Raw genomic sequence first — 12,156 nt, 5'->3', positions numbered from 1 at the left:
TGCAAAACTATGCACTGTCTTTGTTGCTTTATTCATAGAAATAAACAGAAATGCCGTTTGTCTGAATTTGCTCATCCAGACTAGTGGGCTAAAGACGATTATGTTTTGAGTTAATCCAGAAACATCTGCTAGTCATGTTCTGTTCAATCTGGCTGCTCAACCCTTTGCCCCATTAAAATCCTTGTGTAAATGTTACATTCCCATACACATTCAAATATCAAGGCTTTCTGATATGGTAAATGGGTAATGGGTTTGAAAGGCTGCGTCACATAATGACTAGATAACATTTCAGTAATGAAAGCCGAAGTGTTTGAGCATATTTTGCAGATTATATACAGATGAACAAGCAGGATCATGCTGTGTGGAGACACACTTGTTTATGATGCTTTATACTGACCTTAAACACACTGCCGTCTGCAGATCTGTCTCAAACCTTCAGCAAATCTCCAACTGCAATTCTGATTCATATGTGAAAGGACTTGACCCACCTAATAGTATTTACTGATCATGCAGAATACTGCACTATAATCTGCAAATAACTGTATAAACAGTCATTAGATATTTAGAATGCAAGTTTTAGCAGGTAGAACAGTTCAATCAATCAAACCGTTTTTGTTGTTAAAAAATAAGTAACTACAGAAACTGATCTGTATATTATTTGTCTATTATCCTTTATTTATATATAGCAGAAATATTCTGTACAGAGATTATACATCAGTCTCTGCCCCAGTGGAGAGCCCCCTATCATATTCACACACAGTAGGGTAATTTTATCAGGGGCTATTTAACCTCTCTGCTCTGGTGGGAAGAAACCAGAGTAACTGGAGGAACCTACACAAGGAGAACATATAAAGTTGTAAAACAGTTGCAAACAGTGCTGTGGCTGCAACCTAACCTAAGACCCCAGTGCTGCTAGACATTAATAGTTAGGACTGCACCTAAGATCATAATTCAGTTTTTATTTTAAATATAATGGCAGCAATTTACTCGCCAATACACATAAGTATGCAGTTGATTGTCCCAGGGGCTATTTACGACTCAACATACATGGCATGGCCTCCTTTCTATTGGTCTCTTCATACAGGCCAAGAGCCTGAACAGTTATAATGGCAGCAAGTGAGAAAGAGCTTCAGTTCCTACTCCTTTGTTTAAAGGTGGCCATATATGTTACAATTACAATCTTTCCTGCATAAAAACTTTCTGGAAAGATTGTTAGTTTAAATACACACCTGTAGAGCTGAATCGTTTGCTTTACAGGTAGAATCAATAGAATTCTTACTGTATCTGACGATTCAGCACTAACAATGGCCGATGTTCTGGTGCCTTCAAAGGCGCCGGACCAAAATTTTCCGCCCGGCAGACAGTTATCCAAGTCTTCTGACGATACCGGTTGGCTTGTCTCCCACCATACATGCACTGAATATTTTTTGTAACTTAAATTTTATTTGGTTTTAGCATTTAAGTTTCCAAGCATGATAAAATCACACGATACAGATATAACAGGAAGAAAGGTCATGGTTATCGTTGTCACAGAGTTCTCAGTTGGTAAAGAAAGGAAGTGGGAGCTTACATGGATGCCAGAATACATGCACTGAATATTGTACAAAATTTGTTATATTATCGATGAGTCTATGGCCACCTTAAGACAGAATCTAGGAAATAGAAAAGAAAGTTTTATATTACTTGGTTCTTAATGCTTTGCAGATGTAAGTAAGCCAGTAAAACCCTGGTGTGAGCTACCATGATTTAAGCTCATATACACAGTTATGTAAAATAAAGGCAAGGGTGCTTTGGATGCCTACATTTCCTAATGAAGTTTGCATAACACAGACAAATGTGAGGGATTGGCAGATGAGATATCATACACTTAGCAGGATATCTATGTCCAACAAAAGATCTGCGCAGATATTATTTTTCCCTGGCAACCAGTCAATTTGTCGGCCTGGGCTGCTTCTTTCACTTAAAGTATAATTTTCACTGTCCTTAGAAGGCCATTTAGAGGCAAAACGCTTATATGTCTTTACAAATCCTTCTAAAGGCAGGCAGGTAAACAGACACAAATAAATAAGAACATCAATAAAAACAGGTTGCTCTTTATTCCCTACAGATACCATGTTTTTAGCATCTGCATGCTCTGAGTGAGATCCATACCCTGGACACAATGATATGTTTTCAGTCCATAAAAGCATTAGATTAAAGAAAACAAGTCGTTAAGCGCAGCTATTTCAGAAGCCTTTTAGGAATGTCATACTGCCGTTCCAAATTGAACTTTCAGGCTGCTAGTTATTTTTTTGGCTTCACCCAGGACATGTAGCAGAGGACTGTCAATTCCATCTGACCATTGACAAATATGGAACCAAACATCCAGATATACTGGACTGTACTCTAGTGTTTGGATGGCACAGGATTTACTAACGTGTTATTTATTTCCCTTTGTTTTCAGTGTTTACTGGGGCACAGAAATGAGGTGCAATTCTGACTCGAGAAGACCAAATTGAGCAAGAGCAGGTTGGTCGACCATTATTATATTTTCAAAAAGTGTCAAAAATAATAGCATTTTTTTCACACTCCTGTTATTTGATACATGCAGCTCACAGAACCGTTCTCAACATGTGTTAAGGGATAGGCCCAGGCCCGGACTGGCAATCTGTGGGTTCTGGCAAATGCCAGAGGGGCTGCTATAAGTTGCCATAGAAAGTCAGTATTTAGTGGGCTGGTGGGAGTTGTTTGGGCCTCCGTGTAGGCTTATTGGGCCTATGTGTACCTCAAATGCCAGGGCCTATTTTAATTCTCAGTCCGGACCTGGATAGGCCTGCTGTGCTCAGTTTGTGGTTTAACTCTCATTATCATCTGCCAACAGTTTCCAGTTTGTTTCATGCAGTAAGCGCCAATGCATTCCACAGCACTGCATAATTCAAGGTGTACACACACCAAACATACAAATTACAAATAAATAGTCTAATAGAGTAAGTAAAGTAGGCAATGCTCCTTAGAGCTTACAGTCTAAAATGGCAAAACGCAATTTAATTAATTAACATTTTGCAGCATAGATATACCTTGAAGTAATTCTTTGTGCAGCTGCAGCAATCTAGAATAGTGGATACAGTTTAGTGTCTGTCTTTTAAATCAACTGCTTTAAATAGGCTACCCTTATTATTCACTGGGTGCTCCTAATCAGTGATAACCTGACACTAACCAGACTTTGCTTCTAAAAATAGCAGAACTGTAAAGACTGACAAAGATTTGCTGTTTGACACTTCATAAATGTGTCAGTTTTTCTTTAGGCTATGGGCACACAGGCTGTTGTTAGCGGATGTTGTAAGCCTGTGTAATTTGACAGGCTGAGAGAAGCAGATCTGATCAGTGCCCCTGCTCCATTGACTTGAATCCAATCAGTTTGTGTGCGGTCACACATTGACCTCAGCTTCAACTCCGCACACAGACTGACCAGATTAAAATCAATGAAGCAGGGGCATTGAGCAGATCTGCTTCTCTCAGCCTGCAAAACTACACAGGCTGACAACAGGCCCTGAATGGCAATCTGTGGGTTCTGGCAAATGCCAGAAGGGCTGCTATGAGGTGCCAAAGAAAGTCAGTATTTAGTTGGCTGGTGGGGGGGGCTGTTTGGACCTCTGGGCCTCTGTGTACCTGGAATGCCAGGGCCTATTTTGATTCTCAGTCCAGACCTGTGCCCATAGCCTTAGCCCAGCAACACTTGTTTAGAATTAGTGTGCAGCCTCCGAATATAGAAAGGAAAGTGTAAAGAGGTCCAAGTATAAATGTTTTTAAAAACAGACACACCATAAACTGGTATTAACATGGCTTAATAGCTACTTAGTATGAGGCCCCAGGGGTGTTTCCAACACTAACTAAAGTTACCACCTCCCTCCACCGCAGGGTTATGTTTGAGCTCAGAGGGGAGCATTTGGGGTACCTCTACTAGCAGAGGAGAAAAATACACAATTTTGGCTCATAAAATTACCAGGGCTCTTTTTGCAGCCTCTGGTAAAGAGATGCACACCGCTGCCTGAGGTAAGATGCTCCCTCAGGCTAATGGCACACTGGGAGGTTTGTTATCCGTGTTTCAATCTGCATTACTGCAGGTGACCAATCTCCCCAAAATGCCTTCCCACGATTTAAAGTTATTGCCATGGCCCTTAAGGTTCTCCTCTTTCCTCATGGCAGGAGCGGCACTGAGAAGTGCTGTCCTTCTGTAATTAAGCAAAAGTAAGACAGTAGAATTCTTTGTTTAAAAAAAAAAAAAAGGGCTCTGGGAGATGACATTTTGCAGCTTTACTATGTATAATATAGTGAATAAAGTACCCCCTCTTGTAAAATATAAGGATATTATAAGTTACCGAGGAGTTTCATGACCATATAAAAACACGAGGCCGAAGGCCGAGTGTTTTTATACAGGTCATGGAACTCCGAGGTAACTTCTAATATCCTCATATTTTGTAACTGGGGGTACTTTATTTATTATAATACACAAATTCCAGCGAGTCATGTGACAGAAATGACATCAGAACTCACCGTTTATAACTGATGACATCAGAACTCACCGTTTATAAGGATATAATTTACAGGATATTCATGGCTTTTGTGTATTATAGGTTGATATAATCTCAAACCTTTTCATTTCTATTCATAGTTTGTCTGTAAATGATGGGTTGTGTTACAGTTCAGTTTAAATGTAGAATTTAGTAGAGTAAATACCTTTAGAAACCTGTGTGGGGGAGGGTGTGCTGTGCTTCCTTTTCATTTCATATACTTTTATGTTCTGTCTGCTGTCCCCTGCACCTCTTCAGCAGATTGTAATAGTCTGCAACAGAGTTTTTAGATGGGACAGAAGCCTGAGATATAAATAAATGTAAAACCCGAGAGCAACAAAAAAAAGCCTTTTCCACTAATACTGCATGTTTCTCTGAAGATGAAAACCCCAAAAGATAGAAAAAAGACCCCTAAAGCATGGCCAGTGGATTTCTATTTAGCATGCCATACAATTGAGCTGCAATTTCTCTCAATCATATTAGCCTGCAAGTTAATTTGTGGATATCAAAAGAACTGGTCTGCTAACTACAAATCATGACAAAGTGCTTGATTATTTATCAGCACAACACGTGGGTGACTGGCATTGTGTGACTTCACCTTATGTGACATAATCTGATTAATAAATTAAAAGTAGGGTTATATGACTGATATGAAACAAGAGCCCACTTTATATTCAAAGTACTGGGAAATGCACTGCCTATGCTTACTTCTGGCAGTACGAGCACCTGATATAGGCAGGCAGTTACTCGTTCCCTTGAGTGGCCAATGAACCTTTCATGGACTTCAGTTATGTTGATATGTACCTCAGTGGTCTGACACGGCCCTTCTCAAATCTGCCTGATAGATATCTAGCTTATCCCCCCAATAGATAACAGTAGAACACCCCATATTTCCACAACCCTACATGGACCCATACGTTGCCACCTAATCAACATCAAATATCACAATCACTCTGTATATGGTTAGCTTCAGAAGCCTCATGTTGGTGTATAACCCCTAAATAAATGTCACATAATTAAGAGAAAATGCTATTCCATACCTTTTATTTTATTCAAAAGGCAAATTGGAACAGAACCATAACTATACAGACTTAAAACCTAAATGTTCCATTAATGGAAATGTGCCAATAAGACATGCAGGATGAATACGCAATGATGTAGCAATTCTTACTATATGCAACATTTAGACATTTCGGTATTTCTACAATGAATGCAATGTCTGCTTTAAATCCCAGATGGAAGTGTGTGGCCAAAGCCCCCAAAAATAGTATTTTTTGAATGAAGGGCCCCAATAGGCTTCATGTAAACGAAGAGTCCCTTTTCTCTACCATTTCTTCATGATCACTGCATTATATGTAGAAAACCTAACATGTCATTGGGCACAGGAGAATGAAGCTGCAGCAGTAAAATTATGTGGGTCTTGTTACTGTGTCATGGATGCATCCACGCAACATTTCCATGGCATGCCACAGACTGACTGTAACCCGACCTGCTGGTCTGCCTTACTGGTTTTTGTGAGGCTTAAGGCTGTGAATCCTGGAAAATAGGATGTTAATTTAGATGGGTTGTATATAGTTTTTAAGCATCTCAATAGTTAAGCTTGCGATGTACTTTGAACTGCCATTAAAAAAAAATGATCTCTGCTGGAAGTTTAGCATTTTATTTCATATGCTTTTTGTCTTTTTCTAAACTGAAAATGCATAAAATACATTATTTAAGGTTTGGGATCACTGTGAATAGTGCAGGCAAAACTGTGGCAATCTAAAAATTAACCTGGGATAATGTTCTCACTTGGGGAACTAATTTTTTTATTTTTGTGTGTATGAACTAGTGGACTCCGGGAAGAAGCTCAAAATTGTGTGCTGTGGAAAAAATGGCTAGTACTTTTTCATCAGATTTGGTCTTGCAGAGAGGACATTGGAAATTGGAATTATATTAAAAGGGGTGGTTCACCTTTAATTTAACTTTTAGTATGTTATAGAATGGCCAATTCTAAGCAGCTTTTCAACTGGTCTTTTATAGTATTTAAATTTTATTGTCCTCCTTCTTCCGACTCTTTCCAGCTTTCAAATCAGGGTCACTGACCCAATCTAAAAAACAAATGCTCTGTCAGACTACAAATGTATTGTTATTTCTACTTTTTATTACTCCTCTTTCTATTCAGGCTTCTCCTATTCGTATTCCAGTCTCTTGTTCAAATCAGTGCATGGTTGCTAGAATAATTTGGACCCCAGCAACCAGAAATTGCAAACTGCAGAGCTGCTGAATAAAAAGCGAAATAACTCAAAAACCACAAATAATAAAAAATTAAATCCAGTTGCAAATTGTCTCTGAATATCACTCTCTACATCATACTTAGAGGCCCATTTATCTAAGTCTGAATTTATCTCATTATTTTCTGAAAACGACTCCGACCAAATCCAGGTGCAGGAAAAAATGCAAAAAATTTGTATTGTACAAATTTTTCTGATTTTTTTTATGAAACCTCAGAGTTCTTTGCCCACAAAATCTTCAGATTATTGCACAAAACTCAGCGCAGATCAAGATATCTTCGGACTTCTCCCATTGAAGTATATGCAACCTCGGTAGTTCTGAAATGCTGGATATTGAGATCCCAAAAAATTTGAGGGTTTTTTTCCACTAAAAATTCGGATTTTATAGTAAACATTTTTGGGGTTTTTAGCATTCGTAATAAATAGCCCCCCATAAAGTTAATTTAAAGGTGGACAACCCCTTTAACCATAATGATAACCCCTTAATATTAGTAACAAGGCATTGTGGGGTGTTTGAACCCTGCTGCTTAATATCAGTGGGATGTACCACATAATATTATTGCCCAAAAGTGTGTCCTTGCAAAAGGTTGCAATATATACACCCAGCAACATTTGTAAGCAGTTATCTCCTGACTCTCGTGTACACCAATAGCGTCCGGCCAGTTATCATTCAGAGCAATGGAGGGCCAGTGATTTTGCTGCCTGCTAAGCTGGGAGTCATGCAGGCAGAAAAACACTTGCAATAACCCAATGTGTTACTGATCTAAGAGGGAAGCGGAGTGAGACGTAAGTGAACAGACAAACCCTGTTTGTGGTAGATCTGATCTATGAAAGAGCTAGTGACTGCCTTTACTGTGTGCGTTTATTTGCAGTGGTAGATTTATAGAAGAGAATAAGTAGGGGGCATTTAAGAGTGTGATCCCTGTTGGGTGCTTTGTCTTTTAATAAGAGTCCTTTTAAAGGACACTTGTGTATGCGATGCTTCTATTTTTATATGTAGATGAAGTTGCAACAAAACACTTATTTTTATATTCTCTTTCCCTGCTTGCATGTGAATAAGTGATGAGCACCAAAAAGCTGCTTAGAAGCTGAAAGGTTTCCTAGCAACAAGCGCTATGAGAGATGGCAGGCAGATTTAGGCAGCCTTTGTGTGCTAGTGCTTGTTGGTATCTGAGTGCAATTGTTCATTAAATAGAATGATAAATGTGCTGCCAAATGGATGCTGGGGAAATGTGAGAAACTGACCTGCTCACTACCACACAACAAAGATAGGCTCACCCAGTTAGTATTTAATATGCATCTAATATATTTAATTCTGCCACATACTGGAAATACTTAAGATATTCCTGCTATATGTTCTCTCTTAATTAAAGAGCCGGCTAATGAGTGTAATTATGTAGGATCAGCCGGTTACCATTCTCTGAATTCTAATGAATTAAGAGCTCCGCACATTTGAAGGGATTTCTAGCAAAGCGAGTGATCCCGGTTCGGCAACTCTGCTGACAGACAGGAATTTGGGTTCAAAAGCATTTTAACGCATGAGCCTGAACATGTTTGAAACGTTGTTCTGCTAGCAAGCAAGAAAACACACTATTCCAATTGCCACAATAAGGAAAAGAAACTAGAAATGAAATCCGTCCCAAAGAGAAACATTTGTTATGTGATAGTAACTTGCCCAGAAGGCTGCCTGTGCCAGCACTTTACTGGAGCAGCAAGAAGCCACCTCTCCTAGCTTAAAGCTCTCAATTGCTGCTTAATGAAAGTCGCCTTCGCTAAAGCACACACGGCGCTTCGTTTTCTGAAGTTGCCTCACGAGGAAACTTCGGAAAACAAAGCGCCGCGTGTGCTTAACCGCAGGCGACTTTTCATTATAGGGGACGGGAAGACAGGCATTTCGGGGAGTTTGTTGCCCAGAAGAAGAGGCGATTAGTCGTCAGGCGACTAAATCTCCCCGAATCTGCCCGTGTGTCACAAGCCTAAAGAACACTAATGATTGGGTGTGGGGGGGGGGGGTTATAGACCCAAAAAGACTCCTAGCAAGTCATCAAGTGGATTGTGCTTGGTATCCTGTTACACTTATGTTATTTACTGAAAATGCACCCTAATGCTGGCCATATATGACTAATGATAGCTGACCACTCCAGCCAAATCATTAGATTATTGTCCTGTTAATGGGGCCTAACCCCTAGCCTGCCTCAAAAAACAGCCAGATATCCATCAGGCAGTTTTGAAAAGCCTTACAGGTTTGGACCTCATTGTCTCTCTCTCAATAGGTTTCCATAGGCCCCTATTATGATCCACTTGTTGGCCGAGATCCAAATAATGGATCAACCCGATTTGGCCTAGTATGTGAGTGGCCAAAGCATGTGGGTTAAAGATTCACTAGACTATTTAGTTGAGTTTGCCAACTGAGCACACCTTTTATTGTATGGTCAGTGTAAAAGTTTGTTAATTCTGTTCCAAGTGTTTCACATTATTTCTATTCCTTAGGGCAATCTTGGGTCCAATCTATGAAGTTATGGAGAACCACCTTTTCGATTGACTGTGGAGGATATTTAGAAAGAACCTGGGTATATGGTGTCATAGTAAACACAGCTAGTGCATTGAGAAATAGGGTTAGATGGAGCAGTGTGGTGTCCTTTTCTATCTCTGCCTCATTTTTCTGCATGTCACATAGCAACATGTCAGAAGATCACTCATCACTTTCCCTTGTGTTGATTCAGGAGAATGAGAAATACTTTCTGCCTTTTAACATATCCAGAGGCAATTCTACCATGAGGAGAAGTAAGAACCTTACCTCAGGCACCTATGGGACTTTAACCCTTTACCTGTTAGTGTCTGCCAACATTGATTCTATGTTTCTAGCTTATACGTTCCATATGGGAATCCCCACAATTGGTCTGAACTACGGGAAGACCACCTGCCATAGAGTCCATTTTAAGCAAATCAATTTTTTTTAAAAAAAAAATGATTCCCTTTTTCTGTAATAATAAAATAGTGCCTTGCACTTGATGGGACACTAAACTGCATGCATCTATATTGGTGGCAAAACAATCCTATTGGGATTAATTAATGTTTAACTTTTAGCCGACTCAAAGTGTGGTGGTCCAAATTACAGAAAGATCCCTTATCTGGAAAACCCCAGCTCTATGCATTCCAGATACATCTTATACTTGTACTTCTATCAGTATCAATTGCATTTAAAAATAAAAAAAGAATGCATATTGGAAAGTTGCTTGGATACTGTCATGGGAAAAAAATGTTTCAAAACATGTCCAGCAGAATTCTGCACTGAAATCCATTTCTCAAAAGAGCAAACAGATTTTTATATTTAATTTTGAAATCTGAAATGTGGCTAGACATATTGTCAGTTTTTTAGCTGTCCCCAGTCATGTGACCTGTGCTCTGATAAGTCACACTTTACTGCTGTACTGCAAGTTGGAGTGATATCACCCCTCTCCCTTTCCCCCCAGCAGCCTAACAACAGAACAATGGGAAGGTAACCAGATAGCAATGCACAAGGCCTGTTCATTGAACTCATTTTTAAAAGGCATTTACTGCCGCTTTCATTCGAAAATCCCTTGCTCTTACGAGGGTGAAATAGTAGTATAAATATATTTGGGTATCAAGCTATGAGAGTCAGAGGCCATAGGCTCATGTGGACCAGGAGAAGAACATACCGTGGGTGAGATCATACAGGTGTATAATGCAGTGCTGTTAAAACAAGTTGAGGCAGTCTTTCAGTAGCCCTTTCAATGCACACTATTAATTACTTTTGATCTATTATGTGATTTTTTTTTTTTTTAAATTTCTTGCACTAAACAGGTAAAGTCACTACTCTTTATTGGTATATGACAGTCAAAACAAATCGTCACTCCATTGAGAAGCCCTCTGTATAACCAACCCCCCTTTCCCACAGCTGCAGTCTTTGTTGTGTGATTAAGAGCAGCCCATTATACAGAGGGCTTTTCAGTGGACAGCTGATTTGTTTTGATTGTGCTCCTATGTACTGGAAGTAGAACTTCAGTTTCAATTTCAGATTTTCGAGCAAGAAATATATATATATATATATATATATATATATATACTATACATATTTCATAATTAAAACACTAGTCAAGTATATTCCTCACAAGCCCTATTAATTAAATTAATACTGAAAAAGGAGGTATGCTGCCCCTTTAAATTTGCTAAAGGATAAGGAAATTAATTCAGGGTTCTTCCAGTGAGCACCACACACAGCGCAATCCTCTTCCTGCTCCTTTACTCCTCATATTCCTGGGGCAAACTCATGCACAGTAGAACGAAATAGATGTCTTTTTCATTAAAGTTTGGTTTTTCACTCTACTGTGCATGAGCAGCCGAAAGATGAAGCAGGAAGAAGATCGCTCCTTGGCGCTGGTTGGAAGAACCCCTGGTCCGTGCACCTTTCTGCACCAGCCTAACTTTTGGCACACCCCAGTATAAAATTTCCTTCTCCTTTAATGTCACAAACATATTTTCCGTTTGCTGGACTGCTTCTTTATATGAAGGCTGAATGTGTCTGGTTCTAAATTTGTATTTAGCATTTATTTTTTCTATTTCATGGTGTTTCATACCTTGCTGGACACATGACCCTCTTTTTGTGGTCTATTAACAGCTTGTGTGGCTGAAGCGTGAAGTTTATCAAATCCCCACATTACCGGTGCTGATTCCTTTTTAAGGAAAGTGCCTAATAAGCTTGTGTGCTGCTCCGTGATCATATAAAGGGCTTGATAGCATAAATAGATAGTTGTGGTATACCACAGGATGTCATTTATATAGTGGAGATCTTTACTGGTCTGCGATCGCATCAGTGCATCCACTAGTGTTACCATATTTCTCACAGTTTGATCTCATTCTTGTGTGAGTAGGCCTTCCTTTTACTGAGGTGTTAATCCACTCCATATGCATATGTCTTGCATAGGCAAAGAACAACATTATTGACCCCAGTGAAACACAGCTCTCATAAATGCTTCAAAATTGTTTAAAGATATAGATATATGTATTGTAGCAGACTATATCCTATACATACATGCATAGAAATAACACTTTTCTGCCCCTGCTGCTTGTGCGAAGAATACTAGATAATCTTCTTGAAAACCTAATCATTTTCAGATCTTTGGTTACATTGAAAAACACCCTAAAGCTCCACATGGCCGGTTTCCAGCCAGTTTGTCAGGTATGGCAATTTCTGAAGAAGCATAGCATATGTAGTTTAGCGAATTCTATACATCATTTGTACAGCTCTAGGTCAGGAATGCTTTTTATTTGCCTTTGCAATAAGGATGGTACCTCAAAGGGAGTATTCTGAT

At 39.3% G+C, this 12,156-nt stretch overlaps 1 protein-coding gene across 6 annotated transcripts in view; it reads left to right on the top strand.

Annotated features, from left to right (window-relative positions):
• The window catches only part of sema4d.L (semaphorin 4D L homeolog), a 91,796-nt gene that overhangs the window by 33,609 nt on the left and 46,031 nt on the right, over window positions 1–12,156 (top strand). For 5 of the 6 annotated variants that reach the window (XM_041564717.1, XM_041564729.1, XM_041564723.1 and 2 more), the window contains exon 2: window positions 2,444–2,508. The gene's annotated coding sequence lies outside the window, so the exon portion shown is untranslated. Of the gene's footprint in view, window positions 1–2,443; window positions 2,509–11,959; window positions 12,024–12,156 lie in introns of all 6 variants that reach the window. The other variant, XM_018259280.2, reaches the window with a different exon arrangement.

This window comes from Xenopus laevis, chromosome 1L (genome assembly GCF_017654675.1).
Source record: "Xenopus laevis strain J_2021 chromosome 1L, Xenopus_laevis_v10.1, whole genome shotgun sequence".
NCBI classification, from domain to species: domain Eukaryota; kingdom Metazoa; phylum Chordata; class Amphibia; order Anura; family Pipidae; genus Xenopus; species Xenopus laevis.
This window is presented reverse-complemented; position numbering and strand designations above follow the sequence as displayed.